Source organism: Kogia breviceps, chromosome 17 (genome assembly GCF_026419965.1).
Source record: "Kogia breviceps isolate mKogBre1 chromosome 17, mKogBre1 haplotype 1, whole genome shotgun sequence".
Classification (NCBI taxonomy): Eukaryota; Metazoa; Chordata; class Mammalia; order Artiodactyla; family Physeteridae; genus Kogia; species Kogia breviceps.
The window spans coordinates 41,848,598-41,861,401 of record NC_081326.1 but is presented as its reverse complement, the minus strand read 5'-3'; the positions used below and the strand labels follow the sequence as shown (position 1 = coordinate 41,861,401).

Below are 12,804 nucleotides of genomic sequence, written 5' to 3'. Positions count from 1 at the left end.
GACCAGGGCTTGAACCTGTGTCTCCTGTATTGGCAGGCGGATTCCTATCCACTACGCCACCAGGGAAGTCCCCCAAAACATTTTTTTAATGTGCATATGATTGCTCCATCCCCCCAATTTAAAAAATAGTTACACTATATCTACATGATCAGAGCATGGAGCTATTATATACTTACTCTCCTTCTTAGCCCTCATCTAGTCTTACTGTGCCAAGTAGTTATATATTTAATGCTCCCCACAAGTGTTTCTCTAGCTATTTTGATTGTTCAAAGTTTATTCCCCAGTAGACTTCTTAAGGAAAGCCTAGGGGACCAGTTTCCCTAAATTGTCACGTGTTGGTAACAGTATGTCTGTACCCTCCCTTTACACTAGAAAGCCAGTTTTGTTGAATGTATTCTTGGCTCACATTTTCTTTCCTTGAGTAACTGAAGCATGTAACACCATTTTGTTCTGGCATACAGTGTCACTATCAAAGTCTGATGATAATTTAATTTTTTCTCTTTTATGCCATGTGCTCTTTTTACGAGATGCCCAAAATATTTTTTTCTATTTCTTTAAAGTCATATGATTTTGTTAAAATGTACTGTGGAGTTGGTCATTCAAGTCAGTGTTCCCAGGTACATGGTATGCTTTCTTCCTCCTGATGAATTGGGCACTTTGTTATAAAATAAACTTGCTTATCCCTGGTAATATCATTTGCTCTGAAATCTACTTTGCATGATATTAATTTACCACCTCTAACTTTAGATATTTTTATTTTTAATTGTGGTAAAATATATATAACACAAAATTTACTATTTTAACTATTTTTAAGTGTACAGTTCAGTAGTGTTAAGTACATACACATTGCTGTGCAACTAATCTCCAGAACTTTTTTCATCTTGCAAAACTGAAACTTTATTCCTATAAAACAACTTCCCATTCTCCTGTCCCCCTAGCCCCTAGCAACTATCATTCTACTTTCTGTCTCTATGAATTTGACTGCTCTAGGTACCTCATCTAAGTGGAATCATATAGCACTTGTCTTTTTGTGACTGGCTTATTTCACTTATCGTAATGTCCTCAAAGTTCATCCATACTGTAGCAGGTGTCAGAATTTCATTTCTTTTTTATTTACTTATCTTTTTAATTTTTGGCTGCATTGGGTCTTCATTGCTGCACGCAGACTTTCTCTAGCTGTGGCGAACGGGGGCTACTCTTTGGTGCGGTGTGCGGGCTTCTCATTGCGATGGCTTCTCTTTATTGCGGAGCACAGGCTCTAGGCTCAAGGGCTTCAATAGTCGTGGCTTGCAGGCTCAGTTGCTGTGACGCACAGGCTTAGTTGCTTAGCGGCATGTGGGATCTTCCCAAACCAGGGCTCAAACCTGTGTCCCCTGCATTGGCAGGTGGATTCTTAACCACTGCGCCACCAGGGAAGTCCTCCTTTCTTTTTAAGGCTAAATAATATTCCACTGTATGTGTATACCAAGATTTTGTTTATCCATTCAACTTGTCATGACACTTGGGTTCCTTTCATCCTTTGGCTATTGTTAATAACGCTGCTATGAAAATGGATGTACAAATATCTCTTTGAGATCCTGTTTTCAGTTCTTTTGGATATATACCAGAAGTGGAATTGCTGAATCCTAAGAGGGCCCTCTTCAGATCTCTAGAGTTCTTTTTCTGTGCTGCTCTCTTCTCAGTGTTCTGTTCTGCTAACTCTAGTTCCTTTTGGTCTCCCTAGGCTCATAGGTTTGTCTCCTCAACTTGAGGAATCTGCCAGACTCCTCCTTGGTTTCCCATCTCTGCACCAAAACCTGGAAACTCTGATAAGGCAGCAAGTTGAAGCAATCATAAGGCTTACTTTGATTGTTTCCCAAGTCTCAGGGGTCACTGTCCTTCATTGCTTGATGTCCAGTGTCTTGAAACCACAGTTTCATATATTTTGCCCAGTTTTTCTTTGGCTTTTCCATATTGGAGAGTAAATCCAGCCTCTGTTATTCCATCTTGACCTGAAGCGGAAGAGTGATGTGCTTTTCAACCTTTTTTTTTTTTTCAGAAATAGTTCCAGAATTATGCACGCTAGTATTTTTTCTGTTCCGTTGTTCTAATTTTCATCTTCAGGAATTTCTGTTATCTGTATGTTGGATTTATTTTGCCTATCTTCAATATTTGTTCTTTTTTCTCAAATTCTTTTTATTCCATTCTTCACTTCTTTCTGATTTTCAATTTTTTCCTCTTTCTCGTGTCTACCTTTCTTAAGACATTATCTGTTGTGTTTTTTTGCTCTCAGCTTTATAGTTTAGTATTCATTTCTTTTTTAAAAAAATTTTTTATTTTTGGCTGCATTGGATCTTCGTTGCTGCGCGCAGGCCTTCTCTAGTTGCGGCGAGCAGGGGCTACTCTTTGTTGCGGTGCGCGGGCTTCTCATTGCAGTGGCTTCTCTTGTTGCAGAGCATGGGCTCTAGGCGCACAAGCTTCAGTAGCTGTGGCTCGTGGGCTCAGTAGTTGTGGCTTGCAGGCTCTAGAGCGCAGGCTCAGTAGTTGTGGCTCACGGGCTTAGTTGCTCCATGGCATGTGGGATCTTCCCGGACCAGGGCTCGAACCCATGTCCCCTGCATTGGCAGGTGGATTCTTAACCACTGCGCCACCAGGGAAGTCCTAGTATTCATTTCTGAAAGAAAGTTTGTTTTTTTTAACATCGTTCCTGAGTTCTGTAAGCTCATTTCTGAGTTTTTCTATTTCTGATTTTTGTTGTTCTATCAAGTCTTAAATTATCTTCCTAATGTCTTTTGGTTCATTTTGAAGTAATAAGTTGTAATTTTGATATGTTTTTGTGGACACATCTTTCTGGTGTGTTTTTCATTGTTTATAGGAATGTTATTCTCATTGACTTCTGTTTTTAAATAGTAACTTTGTATGGGTTTTGACTGTTGCTCATTATGTGACATCAGTTTTCCTAGGCATGTAGAATGAGGTAGGAAATGAGGTTCGGGAAAACTTTTCTAACCTCTCAGAGTGCCATCCTATGTTGTTGTGTAGAGCTAATAAATACATGAGCTTCTTTTCTGACACTTGCAGGCTCTGTTCTTTCCCTCCATGCCAGATTGGACTTTTTCTTTCATCCTTTCTTATTACCCATGTCCTGACCAATTTTGATTCCATTCCCACAAGTTTCTCCGAACTGTGTGGCCCTGTCCTAGAAGGGAGCTCTGGGTTAGTTTTGAGAGTTCAAAGGGTTAGATGGATCCAGCCTCTTCAGTCATTCTTACTAGGGCCCCTTTTTATTCACTTGTGTTGGAAGAAGCAATGCCCTCCCAGTTTCATCTGCCATTCTCAAATTGGCTCACTCTGCTTTCCAGTGTGTACCTGCTGGGTATTTGTTCTTGGGCCCATCAAACCCTGCCAAGTTGCTTCTTTCCTCTTCCACTTGTGCAGACCCTTGATACCGTGCAGTTTTGTGGCTGCTGTTGGTTTGCCTTTATCTGCTTGCATTTTGGGTTGTCACCTAGTTTTGTGTCCATGTGTTTTCAGTTTTGCTATGTATTTGTACTGTATTAATGAGAGGGTTCAAACAGATTGAAAAGCTCTGCTGTGACCACCACCATTTCCCAAAGATTCTGTATCTGGCATATGACATTTTGAAAGAGTTTCTTCCCCATCGGCAAAGCCCTAGACAGACCAAAACCAGGAAAGGATTCCTACTAAGAAGAAATGGAGAAAAGCATTAGGAGGTTATCCAGTGCAGTCAGTGTAGGTGCTGAGGGTAAAGGAATGGTGTTAGTATTTGAAGAGCTGCTTTATTTACTTCTACTCAATAAATATGATGTCATTTTTCCATTATGAGAGTCAAGAGGACCTGCAGTAGTTTGGGTATGTATTTCTAGATCCAATATATATAGATCTCTTACTTCAGGCTCAGTAACTTACAATATTTTGTTCTGTTTTAAATTAAAATGGCCTATTTCCACATTCTCACTGATACCTAGGACTCTCAGTTCTAACATTCTGTGCTTCTGAGGATCTCAAAATATCTGATAGATCTTTTATGGTATGCCTCCTGTGATGACCTTGGAGATGCAATTCAGGATTTCAACTACCCTATATTTTCCTACCCTATATTTCACTAATATGTGTGATAGGATTAGCAGCACAGGGTCAGAAATTGATGAGTCCCAAACCTCCCATTCACGTTCTCCTGCTCTGGCCATGTTGCCTTTCCCAGTTGAGCTTGTCTATCCCACTTCTGAAAACAAACCCAGACTGTTTGCCAAAGGGATAAAAGACACTGAGCAGTGAGGATGCCTAAACTATGCTGAGCATGTTGCCCAATCTTTCTGTTTCTGGGCTATTGGGCTTTCCTGGCAGACTGACTTTGTGGGGTTTCTCGGAGTGTTTGCTACAGGTAACTGTCCGTGTCTCATTTGGAGTCCGTGGCTCCAGAGCTATGGGGAGCCAAGGAAGGAAATGGGCTGTATTCCCAGATGAAGGGGAATGTGGCACTGGAAAATATGGAGTAATTAGGGCAAACTTTATCTCCAGATGTAAACAGGGCCTTTCTAAGGACTTGTCAGATGATTTGCAAAACAATTGTGCTCTCTTCAGTGGCCTGAAACAATGTCCAAATGGGGGTTTTATGGTTCTAGGGTCCCACACGGCCCCGTCTCTTTTCAAACTCACATTCAAAGAAAATGCACTTCAGAAACTTAAAACAATTTTAAAATCACACTAGTCTTTATTGTATCGCTCAAAGATGGGGATCCAATTTCGAATCCTAGGCAACACAGTGTACCATAAAATTTTCACTCATCTCTAATTCTCTCACTCCACAGCTATTCCATAGCCTCTAACTCACTCAGTCTTCTCCAAAACTTTCCCTGACATCCATCCTGCAGGTCATCATACATGATTTTCTCCGCTATCATTATTCTCTGCCCTGCTGCCTCACCAGAAATTGCCACAGGGGTTACCACACCTCCAGGCTGCTGGAAAGCTGGGAGACCTGTGGCTCCTTACTCCCTGGTCTTCCCTTGTTGCCTGGGGGAAGCCGGCAGGACCTCTGGGAATTATATTCTTTGCTTACTCTGAATGTTTTTTGTGTGTGTAAGTCCAGGGGAGAATTACTAATGAATAAAGCTCTCCTCCTTTATATATTTAATCAATTATGGAAAGTACACTTGAGAAAGCTTCCAAACGAGCCCCTGGGGTCAGTGGTAGTGGTGAGAAGGGGACTAAAGCTGGGCAAAATCATGAATTGCCACCCCAGTGGATGGGCAGGGCTTTCAAAGGGCAGACCTCCAAGGGAGTACTAGGGACTGACCTTGCTTGTTGTAGAAGCTGAGTGTGTGGTCTAAGCTCCCTGGCACCCCTTTAGGAAAATCCAGTTTTGCTTGTAGTCCCCTTATAAATGCTTCAGTGTCATCTGGAGTGGTTTAAACCTAGGGGACAGATGGGAAAATTTGATGAGCTATTAGCAGTGATCAGAGATGATCAAAAGCTTACAATTGGGCCTAGAATAGAGAAGAGTAGGGAGGTCAGAGAGAGGCAGTGTGGTTTCACAACAGGATGGTCCACTAGGAGCAACGAGAAAGTGATAATTATCTACAAACCTAGAAGGTACTGGGGCACCCACCCAGTAGGCTGGGGCTCATGAGCAGTACTGGAAAGATCAAGGCACATATTTTGTCGTAGAGAAATTGAGGTTCTGGGTATGACAGGCACTCCATGCAGGGGAACTAGAAAAGGATGCAGTGACCAGAAATGGGGCCTAAAACAAGGAGACTGGTCATAGGGAACAAGACAGAGCTTAGGTTTTAGAATCAAGGGACAAGATCAGAACTAAGTCCTAGGAAAACTGAGGGAAGCTGAGCGCACAAGGTACAAAGTGTAAGAGCGTGGGCTGGGTTAGAATCCTGGCTCTTTGACCTCTCACCTTTGTGACCTCAGGAAAGTTAAAGAATCCCAGCCCAGTTTCCTTATCTCTAAAAGGGGGTTAGTAATCCCTACCTCACAGAATCGTCATAGACACTACATGGCATGATTGTTCTCAAGCACCGGGACTGCAGAGTTGGGCTATAAAGAATGTTAGCTCTTCTTTTCCTCCCACAATCATCATCAACATCATCATATCTCACCCACCCATTCAGAACACGACTTGCCCCAGAGGCTGGACTGCTGATTCTGCAGAGAAGTGATGGGGAGAAGTAGGCACAAAATGCCTGCACATGTACAAACGAGATAGCCCCATCTTACTCGTTTGTTTGCAAGTCAGTTTTTTGGCACTTGGAACCCCTGTCCTTCAAAGCTATACTATAAACAATGGTCGAGGCGTCAGGCTGGCCCACCCATGCCTTTTTCTTCAGGGGAAAGAGGCTAAGCATTGAGTTGCCATGAGGTGGGGCTGTCATCTTCACTCTGACCTTCAAAGGAGAGGACTTGAGAGCAGAGGAAGGGTGGGAATCTGCCTTGAGATGAGACAAGCTCTTCAAGGCCACATGAGGGCTCTCCCAAACCCATGGATCTCTTGGAGCCATGCTACGACCCTGCTCCTGGAGAGCAGCGCCGAACCCCCCACCATGGAAGCCCAGATGTTCCAGGGCTGAGAGCTGGGGAGAAGGGGGGGCGGCTGGACCTTCTTTGCGATGGTCCACGATGCTCATTCTTTTCCCTGCCCCTGCTGAAGCTGCACTAGTTGAGTGGGTGCGTCTACTTCTGCCGTTTGCCAGTTGTTGCAAGAGAATTAAAAGTCCCATCTGAGGCTGTGATGACCAATTTAATGATGTGGCTGTGGATTAGGGCTTAACAACAGAATTGTCACTTCATTTTCAGGCTTAGATGAGTTGAGCTGACTTTATGCTGCCTGACCCTGAAGCGGGCCCTATGATGCAGCTCTGCGTGGAATCCTCCAGGAGGGAGAAGGGGAGGAAAAGGGCAATGACAAAACTTGCTCAGGCCATTTTGAGCCAGAGGACAGAAAGTCTCAGATTAAATGGGAACTGCAGCAATACCCAACTTACCCTGAATTGTTGGAGAATAGGAGCTCTAAATTGATGCATTTTTTTAAACAACTGAAAACAAATGCTTCTTCCCCAAAATGGAAACTTCTAAAAGTACATTCATCATTGTTCCACGCTGTAATGGAGCTGTGTCCCGAGGAGCTTTCCCTGGCACTAAATGACCCCCAATTAATGTGTTTTTCTAATCGGGGATTCTTTTGTCTCCTTTTTTATTGCCAGCTACCACTTCTCAGCATGTCATCTCCCAGCATCTCCCACTCTGCTTGCTTGGCTTTGAACTCTGCAGGAGCTAAAGGTTACCAGAGAAAATGAGAAAATCAATCTGCTGGAATAGTATGTTTATATTTCATTTGATTCTAAGGCAATAGAGTTGGGTGAAGGATAGTTTTTCTTCTTCACCTTCTATGTGTCATCACTGCCACCCACCTCCCCAAAACACACCCAGAAACACTCAAGGAAGACCAAGGCCCTGACCCATAGCCTTTTTCTTCATCCAAATCCCTGCCGTTACTACCCTTAGACCCAGCCCACCAGGGCTCCTGCCCTGGAGCCCCTCTTTTAGAGGACCCTGCTGTGACCTTCCTACGGCCATCTCCCTTCCCATGGGGCAAGGAATCCAAGGAGCCAAGGGAAGAGTCCCATAGGGAGTCCATACTCCCTCTTTCAAGTCCATGTTCCGGGTACCTAGGACCCTGGGGGTCCATGCTCAAAAGGCCTTGAACCCACTTCAAGGGCCTCTTCTCTCTAGACGGTGGACAGCGCTGCTGTGGTTAGAAGGGTGTGGGTGGAGCTTGGATGCACAGGCTGAGGTCACACAACTATGAGAGCACACCCCCCCACCCTAACTCCATCTGGGAACGGAACAGGCTGGGTTGGGAAGAGAAGGAAGGCACCACCATCTGCACTCTTGACAAAGCTGCACAAATCTTAGGGGTGGACTAAATTCCTGCTGTACTTTAGGACATTTCAATGGCTTTGTGGGTGTCCCATCCAACACAATACCAGCCTTTTTGGGTTCTTGGTCTCCTGAATTCCAAGTACCTTCACCTGCACTCCAGATTTTAGCATTGCCCTGAATTTCACTAGTACTTCCGAATTTGTGGGCTCTAAGCACGTCAAATACTATTTGCCCACTTAGGCCATTCCCCTCCTGCCCTCTGCCAGCTAAGGCACTGAGCCTGAGAAACCCAGGCCACCATTTCTTTCAACCTCTGAATCTCCTTTTCCTTCTCATTGCTGTGACATCACCCTTTGGGGAAACAATCTTCTCCCTCTTTGACAACCAACTTTAGTTCTTTGATGAGCCTAGAGCTTTAAAAACACAAAGGCCTCTATTAGGAATATCTGCAAAACAGCTGACCCTCTCTACCTAAAAAGTCACAAAAATCTAAACAGGAGTAGCACAGAGGTGAGGGAGAAATACTTTTCACATCTCTACAGGTCTGACACATCTCTCAAAGGCCACCCAACCACCCTTGGACTCTCCCTTGCTCAGAGGGTTGCCACTTGTATTTCAGCCTATTCTGAGACATTCTGTTCCGATTCTCGACTTTGTGCCTTTCCTCCTTTCATTACCTGGAGAAGGCCCTAACCACCTCTGCCCTCAACTGTCACAGTATTCTCTCATGCGGCCTCTGTGCTTTAAACCCGCGCTTCATGCTGAAGCAAAACACAAATCAGGCTGCCTTACCCTTTGTAAAACCCTTCACTGCTCCCCATGCGGCAGAAAGCTCCCACTCCGCGGCCTGCCCGTCCATCTCTCCGTACTCATATCCCATCATCCCCAGTTTCAGTAATATCAGATCACTTGCTTCTGTGTGTTTGTTCATGCTACCCCTCTGCCTGGATGCCCTTGCTGCCACCGCGCCCCTCCACTGTTCCCCCCTCTTCGCGTGAGCAACTCTGACTGTCCCCTGACACTCAGCTCAGGTGTCCGCTTGCTGACCCTGCTCCTATCTCCCGGCAAAGGCCAGATTGATGCCCCTCTACTGTGCATCCACAGTACTCGTTAAGCCCCTGTATGTGTTTTTAAGTGTCTTTAAGTTCCTCAAAAATGGCCACTGAGGGGGCTTCCCTGGGGCTTCCCTGGTGGCGCAGTGGTTGAGAGTTCGCCTGCCGATGCAGGGGACGCGGGTTCGTGCCCCGGTCCGGGAAGATCCCACGTGCCGCGGAGCAGCTGGGCCCGTGAGCCATGGCCGCTGAGCCAGCGCGTCCGGAGTTTATGCTCCGCAACCGGAGAGGCCACAACAGTGAGAGGCCCGCGTACCGCAAAAAAAAAAAAGAGAGAGACCGCTTGAATTTTTTCACCTCTGTGTCCCAGCCCTACCGCACCAAGCCCTCACTAAATATTTCCTGAACACATTCAAACTGAGAAGAGGATGTGGATTTGGGGGATACTTATTTCCTCACTAGTGACTCACTTAAAGGTCTGCTTATTTCTGGGTCCCTTATGACTGGGGCTAGTAGAAGTCAAACTACTAGTAGATCAATCTTAATCAATCAGTTAATTATTCTATCAATAGATTTATTAAGCATCTGCTATGTGCCGAGCATTCCGAAAAGATATGCAATTATACTCAAAGGTTTCTGTCTTCGAGGAGATGAAAACCTTGATAATTTTTCTGGAAACTAAAAATAACATCATTCACAACACAGCATTTTTAATAGAAAAAGCATGAAAAAATTCTTTTTTCCCTTTTCATGTCTCAAAATGTTTGATTATCAGCTTGCTTAAGGTTCCCAAGCCACGGGTTTCTGGATTTTGTTTGGCAGCCACAGTCTGCCTGAGAGGACTGAGAAAATCAAATAAGGACAAAGTATTATAGGGGAATGTTATTTTCAGGCAATAAAAAGAGACCAGAACTAGAAAAGCAACAACAGACCAAAGCGGGGAAAGGTGAAGACCTGTTTCTTTTATTCTTTTGAGAAAAAAAAAAATTGAACAAGCCACTTAGAGAGATTTTGTGTAATATTTGCTTCCAGAGAAGTGATTTTGTGACCCTTCGTCAGTGGTTCTGAAACAGGGGCGATTTTGCCCCCCAAAGGACATTTGGCAATGTCTGGAGACATTTTTGGTTGTCACATCTTCAGAGAGGGATGGTCTACTGGCATCTGTCTATCAGATGGAGGCCAAGAATGCTGCTAAACATCCTGCAATGCAAGGACAGACCCCACAGCAAATAATTATCTGGCCCCAAATGTCAGTAGTGCTGAGATTGAGAAACCCTGCCCTGTATTAGAGAGTGGGATCGACACTAACTACATTCCAAAATTCCACAAAAACAATCAAACGCAGTAATGGTGTTTCGTAGTCACAAGCTTGACCCCTGGGCAGCTCTGACTCACACGTAAGGACAAAGCTGGGACTTTGACAGAGGCCGGAACAGAGCTCTTGGATGAATTTTATGCTATAATTAGCCTTTAAATACTCTCACCCGCCTTTCCCTTCCCTGCCTCCAGTTTTGTTTTGTTTTTTAAAAAGGAAATTAAATAAACAAGAACAACCCCAAAATACCCTTTGTTTATGGCGTTGGCTTTTGTTTTTTTTTACTTTTCTTTGCTGATGGAGTAAAACACAATATTATAGAGAAAGAAGATCACCAAAGGTTACTGCTGAGGCTTAGTGGCGGCTCATGGGGCCGAGCAAAAGCGTTGCTTATGTGAACTACTCAAGAGAGTCAAATGCCTCAGACAGAGATGAAATACACGGGGGGAATATAATCATCACAATTTGCTAATTGTGCTTTCCCCCATGGTAGGTATTTCTGGGTTATTTATTTATTTAAACACGGTGGTGTATGTTTGAAGTAAGAATATCCCAATCCATATTGTTCTATTTTCCCCCGAGAGGGTCATATTTCTTCTGTCAATAACCCCGGCTCAGTTCTCCTTCAGCCCCATATTACACTTCCTCATAAGAGATGAAACTGCCACATTTTCCTTGAGATCTTTATTCCACATGACTTTGCTAATGACCAGAGTAAAATTGAGAAGTTCAGGAACAGGAAGTCTCTCCCTCCGTTACAGTGAGTAAACAAACCAAAGGCAAACAAGACGCCAGAAGTTGAAATGTTTTTTGTTTTTTTTTTTCAGTACGCGGGCCTCTCACTCTTGTGGCCTCTCCCGTTGCGGAGCACAGGCTCCGGACGCACAGGCTCAGCGGCCACGGCTCACGGGCCCAGCCGCTCCGCGGCACGTGGGATCTTCCCGGACCGGGTCACGAACCCGCGTCCCCTGCATCGGCAGGCGGACTCTCAACCACTGCGCCACCAGGGAAGCCCTGAAATGTATTTTTAGAGTGTTTAAGCTATGTTCCACAAGCCTGGAGGATATCCTCCATCTATGCTTGGACCTTCTTGCCTCTCCACCCAATTCTCCCCGCAACATACAACCACGTCACATAGCCAATGCTGACAAAATCTTCTCATCATTTTGTTGTGGATTTTTGTCTCTTAGCATTGAAAAGATGTAATGCAAATGTTTATCAAGTCTCGCCGATCTTACCTCGCCCCTGTCTCTTTACCTCCACCCCACAGCGACTCATCTGTACCCAGATACCCACATGAGCATGCTAATTCACATGCCCAAGCCCTCGCAATCTCTTGCTGCTCTGAAGCACTTTCCCTACTTGTTCACCTGGAGAGCTTTTCACCTTCAAAACCTTGCTATGATAGCACCTCTATGAATATTCTGCTGACCTATAATACCCTTCCCCCCACAAACACTTTCTGTGTCCGTGTAGCAGGTGTTGTTGACACCTCGCTCTTATTCCCTGGGACAACCCCAGAAGCCACCTGGAGATTCAGTAGACAATTCCTGTACCTGTGTATGACTTCATTTCTCAGCACGCTGTGTCTCTTGACATGAGGACTTTCTCTGACCACGAGAGCATGTCATCCCCACACGTGGTAGGCAAGAGTGGTGGGGGAAGCATACCTCAGAAGCAACCTTTAACCATTGAGGGGTGGGAATTCATTCCTTATTTTACAAAGAAACCATTTGGGGGGATGTTCTCCACCATGTCTCTGATGGTTCCTGGTAGGTCCGAGCCCCTGTTACCCACAGCCTTTACCCACTTATTAATACACTCTTGATTGGCTCTTCCTCTTTCTCTGTTTTACTCTCTCATGCCTTCGTTGTACTTCCTTGGATCACCTCTCAAATAAATGAATGGCACCCAAATCTCTGTCACAAGATCTACATCTTAGGAGAATGCAAACTAAGACAGTCCCATACAAACTTCCATTATCACATGTCTGTTCTGTGTTGTAATTATTTTTTTTCTGTGTGTTTCAGATAGCTCCTCCGAAGATAAGCACTGTGTCGTATTTATTTATCCTCAGTGCCTGACGAATGGTGGACCCTCTGTAAATGCTGGTTGAGGTAAACTGAGGGGGAGATGGATGGAGAGGCTTGAACAACCATCTGCAGAAGAACTGGAACAGTGGACCAGTGGGCATAGGAATAAAGAGAAGAAGGAAGTTACTTATACAAACTGAGTTCTGAGGCAAACTCAAATAACTAGTGAGGGTGGAAGAACTCCCAGAAACAGCAATTAGAAAATGCATCTACTGGGCTTCCCTGGTGGCGCAGTGGTTGAGAATCCGCCTGCCGATGCAGGGGACACGGGTTCATGCCCCGGTCCGGGAAGATCCCACATGCCGCGGAGCGGCTGGGCCTGTGAGCCATGGCCACTGAGCCTGCGCGTCCGGAGCCTGTGCTCCACAACGGGAGAGGCCACAACAGTGAGAGGCCCGCGTACCGCAAAAAAAAAAAAAAAAAAAAAAGAAAGAAAGAAAATGCATCTACT

General features: G+C 44.9%; 1 long non-coding RNA gene across 2 annotated transcripts in view; it reads left to right on the top strand.

Annotated features, from left to right (window-relative positions):
• LOC136792890 (uncharacterized) overlaps positions 1–12,558 on the top strand; it is a 73,813-nt gene extending 61,255 nt beyond the window's left edge. For both annotated transcript variants that reach the window (XR_010837466.1, XR_010837467.1), the window contains 2 exons: positions 7,215–7,328; positions 12,291–12,558. This is a non-coding gene — a long non-coding RNA (uncharacterized lncRNA). The remainder of the gene's footprint in view (positions 1–7,214; positions 7,329–12,290) is intronic.
• Positions 12,559–12,804: the final 246 nt, after the last annotated feature.